This window comes from Myotis daubentonii, chromosome 1 (assembly GCF_963259705.1).
Source record: "Myotis daubentonii chromosome 1, mMyoDau2.1, whole genome shotgun sequence".
NCBI lineage: Eukaryota > Metazoa > Chordata > Mammalia > Chiroptera > Vespertilionidae > Myotis > Myotis daubentonii.
Genome location: NC_081840.1, coordinates 202,907,108 through 202,913,100, shown reverse-complemented (window position 1 = coordinate 202,913,100; position 5,993 = coordinate 202,907,108). Strand labels below are relative to the sequence as shown.

The 5,993-nt window shown below is 42.2% G+C and overlaps 1 pseudogene; it reads right to left on the bottom strand.

Annotated features, from left to right (window-relative positions):
- Window positions 1-908: 908 nt before the first annotated feature.
- Window positions 909-3,162, bottom strand: LOC132213025 (large ribosomal subunit protein eL22-like; annotated as a pseudogene).
- Window positions 3,163-5,993: the final 2,831 nt, after the last annotated feature.

The following is a 5,993-nucleotide window of genomic DNA, read 5'->3' as shown; positions in this document are numbered from 1 at the left end:
AATTCCATGAAGTCATATTCCAAACTAAAATAGAAGCAGCTGGGCCCGGCTGGTATGGCTCAGTGGTTGAGCATTGATCTTTGAAATAGGAGGTCACGGTTTGATTCCTAGTCAGGGCATATGCCCGGGTTGCAAGCTCGATCCCCGTGTGGGGCACGCAGGAGGAAGCTCATCAATGATTCTCTCGCATCATTGAGGTTTCTATCTCTCTCTCCCTCTCCCTTCCTCCCTGAAATCAATAAAAAAATATATATTTAAAATAGAAGCAGCTGCCGAAACCGGTTTGGCTCAGTGGATAGAGCGTCGGCTTGCGGACTGAAAGGTCCCAGGTTCGATTCCGGTCAAGGGCATGTACCTGGGTTGCGGGCACATCACCAGCAGGAGATGTGCAGGAGGCAGCTGATTGATGTTTCTCTCTCATCGATGTTTCTAACTCTCTATCTCTCTCCCTTCTTCTCTGTAAAAATCAATAAAATACATTTAAAAAAAAAAAAAATAGAAGCAGCTGGCACCACACAGGCCCCTCATTTGTCATTCCATACGTGGGATGTAGCCACTTCTGCAGGTAGACTATAAATCATTACTGTGTATGGTGTGTACATGGCATCGCTATCCTGTATACATTTAATCATGATCCCTAAATGTTTTAACCTGCGTACGGGGCCATTGTTTCTTCAGGGTGATTTATTTCTGCATGATTCAAGAGATGGATGTATGTGTGATAATATGATTTAAGTTCAAGATGTTCATTGGGGGCAGTTGTGAACTAAATCAGGTAAAAAAGATACTAGATGGGGGGGGGGGGTAAGCACACATTTGTAATACCTTAATCAATAAAGGGAGGTGGGGGAGATACTAGAGACGTGGCTAACCACCGAGGGAACTCCGTGTTCCTGGAAGTGTGTTTATCAAAGCTCTGTCAATTCTAGCGGACAGAAAACCAACCTCAGGCTTAAAGGCAGAAGGGGTTGCAGCTGAGCCTGTTCCTGGGGTGTCTCACAGGACGAGATGAGGATTTGGGTGCACCAGCGCCTGTGCCTGAACTCTCTGTTTCTCTCTCTGTTTCTCATCTCTGTCTTCATTTTGCAGAAAGGCTTTCTCCACAGGGTCATGGCAGAGAAGATGGCTACTGGCAGCCGAAATGTCAGTCCTCCTGACTTGGAACTTCTCTTTCCCCTTATTGAGATGTCAGGCTCAGGAAAGGTCTCTGTTTGAACCTGCTTGGGTTATTGCCTTCTCCTGGATCCCTGGCTGTGTTCAAGGAAATGGTGCTATGGTTGGCCACGTCTGTGTCATGGGCCCACCCCTGTCATCAGGAGTGAGGTTACACCTCCAAACAGTAGAGGAGGGAATTAGAATCACTTTCCTGGGAGCACATTACTATGCTGTTTCTGGTCCTGACACTTCTTGGATGCAATGACTGGCACCCGACTGCTGGAAGGACCTGGGCTTGTGAGGGCTTTCATGCCTGGCTGTGAAGGGCCGCCTGGGAGGTTCAGGGCTACCTAAATGTTTTGACTAAGGAACTGACCCTCTTCACGTGGGGAAATGGTCCTGCACTCATGAGCCTCTTGTATTAGACAATCACAGAAACAGGTTCACATGGTAAGGATACAATCATACATGGTGATTGGTTAAGGGTGTTTTTCCACCCAAATTTTATTAAGAACTTATACGAGAAACCAGAAACACCAATCAGAAAGGATATATGCACCCCTATGTTCATAGCAGCACAATTCACCATAGCTAAGATCTGGAAACAGCCTAAGTGCCCATCAGTAGATGAATGGATTAGAAAACTGTGGTACATCTACACGATGGAATACTATGCTGCTATAAAAAGGAAGGAACTCTTACCATTTGCAACGTCATGGATGGAACTGGAGAGCATTATGCTAAGTGCAATAAGCCAGTCAATAAAGGAAAAATACCACATGATCTCACTCATTCGTGGACAATAGAGACCATTATAAACTTTTGAACAATAATAGATACAGAGGCAGAGCTGCCTCAAACAGATTGTCGAGCTGCAGCGGGAAGGCCGGGGAGGGTTGGGGGGCAGGAGGTAGGGGGGTAAAAAAAAAAAAAAAAAAAAAAAGAACTTATACGAAATACTCCAGATATCTTTGTTTTTCTCCTCTTCTTCACCTTGGTTAATCTGGAAGTAACTTAACTATCTTTGCTGTTAGCAATGATGTGCAACCAATCATGTCAATTATTCCTTAAATATTTTTTGGTGAGATAGTTCAAAAACCTTTTGGAAAAAGGCACCTCAGAAATTACCCTTATCTTGCCCTTGCTCCTTCCAATGGTTACAGCCCTCCACTGAGATTCCCACTTTTCCACTCACTTTGATTCTTTCCCAAAGAAATTGCTCAAAATTGGCAGCATCCATGATTCCATCTTCTATTGGGTAGGTACAGTCAATGGTCAACTTAAGAATCTACTTCCAAGCCCTGGCGGGGTGCTCAGTTGGTTAGAGCGTCCTACCAATATTCCAACGTTGTCAGTTCAATCCCTAGTCAGGGGCCAGGGCACATTCAAGAAGCAACCAATGGCCGAAGCCGGTTTGGCTCAGTGGATAGTGCGTCGGCCTGCGGACTGAGGGGTCCCAGGTTCGATTCCGGTCAAGGGCATGTGCCTGGGTTGCGGGCATATCCCCAGTGGGAGATGTGCAGGAGGCAGCTGATCGATGTTTCTCTCTCATCGATGTTTCTAGCTCTCTGTCTCTCTCCCTTCCTCTCTGTGAAAAATCAATAAAATATATATTAAAAAAAAAGAAGCAACCAATGAATGTATAAATAAGTAGAATAACAAATCAATGGTTCTCTCTCTCTCATCAATAAATTTAAAAAAGAAAAGAAAAAGAACCTGCTTCCTTTCCTAAAAAATATTTTTCCATTGTTTTTTTAAAAATAGGTTTTTATTGATTTCATAGAGAGGAAGGGAGAGGAGAGAGATATAGAAACATTGATGAAAGAGAGAAACATCCATCATTGATCAACTGCCTCCTGCATGCCCCCTACTGGAGATGGAGCCTGCAACCCTGACTGGGAATCGAAATGGTGACCTCCTGGTGCATGGGATGACACTCAACCAACTGAGCCACTCTGGCCAGGCCCTGCTTTCTTTCTTTGCCTTCTTCAACACAAGCTTTTTCATGGGTAGCCGAGGCAGAAAAAGGATTAATGGCCTTTCAGCAGCCCAGATGATCCGAGAGTAGTGCACAAAGCATACTCTCTGCAGGCCCCCTCCACTGATGGCCCCTCACAGACATTTGAGTGCTGTAAGAGAAGGAGCTCAATCGATGGAGCTTAATATACTGAATTCCATGTGGTTCTACCACTTACTGGGTGAGCGACTCACTGGACTGCTCTCAGCTGCACCTTCCTCATCGGTAACGGGCCAACAGTCCCTACCTCTCAAGGATTCTGAGATGATCTATGAGGTTCCCTGCATATACAGTGCCTGTGTACTGTAAGTGCTCCAAAATGCTTCTTCCTTCCTCTCTTCTGCAGATTTCGGCCAGCTTTTAGCAAAATCTAAAGACACCAGATTTCTTTAAGTTTGGCAATACATAGCTCCAATTATAGGAAAAAATTTGAACATTAAAAATAATACTCAGGTAATAGATTTTTAAACTACTCAATAAATTACACATAAAATATAAGATATTACACATTATAATTTAGTAAGTAAACTAAGCTAATCATAATTCAATTTTTTTGTTCCTGAATAAAATTACTTTAGAACAGAAAGGATACCAAAATAAATATTGGAAAACTTCCCACTCACGTCACTCCATCCTTCTTTCCAAGGGCCAAGCTCTATTTTCATGCTGAAGTTTCAAAATATGTATAAATTTCTCTTTCCTGGTGGTAGACCTACCAATGGGGTATAAATGCCAAATGCTAACTCAGGACTGCCAATACTCCATCCCATGTTAAGAACAATGGAAAAAATGTGAGCTTTTCTAGAGCAGTGCTTGAATAAATATTCTGGGAAAAGCAATTTGAGAACTGCCTATATTTCTAAAGAGTTCTTAATAATAATCATTCCTCCCAGCATGAGCAAGAATGAAGGTTTGGACTTCAGAATAAATGGATAATGTGCCCGGGCAACCTGGAATTTAGATTTTTTTTATTAGTCTTCCCCTGCATTTGGTACATCTACGGGAGGAAACACAAATGTTATTGAATTAGAGAGTTTATGTGTAAAGTGTGCAATATAGGAGCTCTTACTTTTCTATTGCAACTGAGTAAATCTTTGTCTAGAGAGTTGGTTGGCATACACAAAGTAAAATGTGTATGCCAAGCCACAATTAAATTATGGCTTAACAAGTTTCATTTACCCAAGGAAGTTCTTAATTCTTATTGCTGACTTATTTTTTTATTTGTTTGTTTATTTGTTTACTTTGCTGTTTCATTAAGCTTACATATAAAGCTGGCATGCTATATTTATGCAACTATGTTAAGTTTGTTTCTCCTTTTATTTATCATCTTCAAAAGAAGAAAGAAAATATACAAATGAATACAATTAGTTTAATTATTTAGCTGGGCTAGAGTCACCAAGGGAAATTAATTTGTAGGAATTATCTAGTATTCTTTACTGCCTTACTTTCAACTGGGTTGATTTCTCCTCCTAAGAAAATATTTCCTTTTTTTTTTTTCCTGATCCAAAGATTGTTATGAAGATTAAATGAGATAATATATGTTCACTGTTGTCATCCAGCCAGTTTTCAATGAACGTTGCTTCTCTTTCCAGCCCCTTCCAAAAGCTGGTCTTCATGCCTGATGACTCCGCAGAACAAGTGGCTCTCAAATTTCAGAGCCTATCAGAATCATCGCAGAAGTTTATGAAATGTACCATTGCCTGGTGCCCACTTCAGAACCACAGGACCAGGATTCCCCGGGCCCACGTCTACCAAGCTCTGATGGATCAGAACTGCTGCTCATGAGCTTAGTTTAAGTCAGGGCCTATAGCAATTCCTGGGTTGGTTTATTTGGCTCCCAAGAAGTGAATGAGTTCTGGATCAGTAGCTATGAAGATAAATGTGGAGCTAGAGGAGAACTCAGTCTTCATTCCATCTCCATCTTTTGCAGTGGAAACAGTCCCTGCGAGTCTGGGAGATATGTGGGGAGACTCTTGTCAGCTGCTGTGCATGGCATGGGTGCCCTTGGGCTCTGCCCCATGCCCAGGCTGGCTTTGAGCACTAACGCTTTCTTAGCTTCATGTGGTAGAAACATTCACCTTGAGATCAAATTTACCCACTTTTGCTGCTTATACATAGGTCGCTCCAGCCTGATTATAGCACACTGATCCTGTACTTTGAGGCTGTACTTTGTACAAAAGTAGCTTTCCAATTCTAATGGCTGGCTATTTCTCACTTTCATTACCTGATAAAATTACCCCTGGCTCAGTCTTCGTGTGGTTGTGTGATTCACGCCTGTTATTAGCAGCGGGCCTGCATGCACTTTGAAGGGAGTATTATGAGCAGAGATTGTTGATCAAATACCATATAATCCCATTTGATTATTTTCAAAAGGATTGGCTCCTTTTATAGCTTCAAGTCAAATGGGCTTTGGAGAGTATAAAATTGTCCCATTTTTTTCAAATATAGGAACATGATTTTTAATTGCCCACCCACCCATTTCAGAATTGCACTATGTGACCTTTGGATGGAAACCATCATATATGATTTAGAGTGATGTTTTTGAAGTTGAATTCCTAAAATTGAAGGAGTATTTCAGGATTAGGTAGAACTCATGTGTATCTTGTTTTCAGTTATCTTAATTGATCTCACCTACTTGTCACTCGGGTTATTTTTACTGGAAATGAGTCCCTCTCAGGCTGTCCCTTAGTGTTGCCTGAGCCATGCCCAGGGTGTATTTCACATGTCTTCCCACCTGTTCCTCCCATCTGTTTCTCCAGCTGTGGCTTCGTCTGTGGCTGCCTCCTGAGTGAATCTTCTCTGTTGGCTGAGGTGGTCCTCT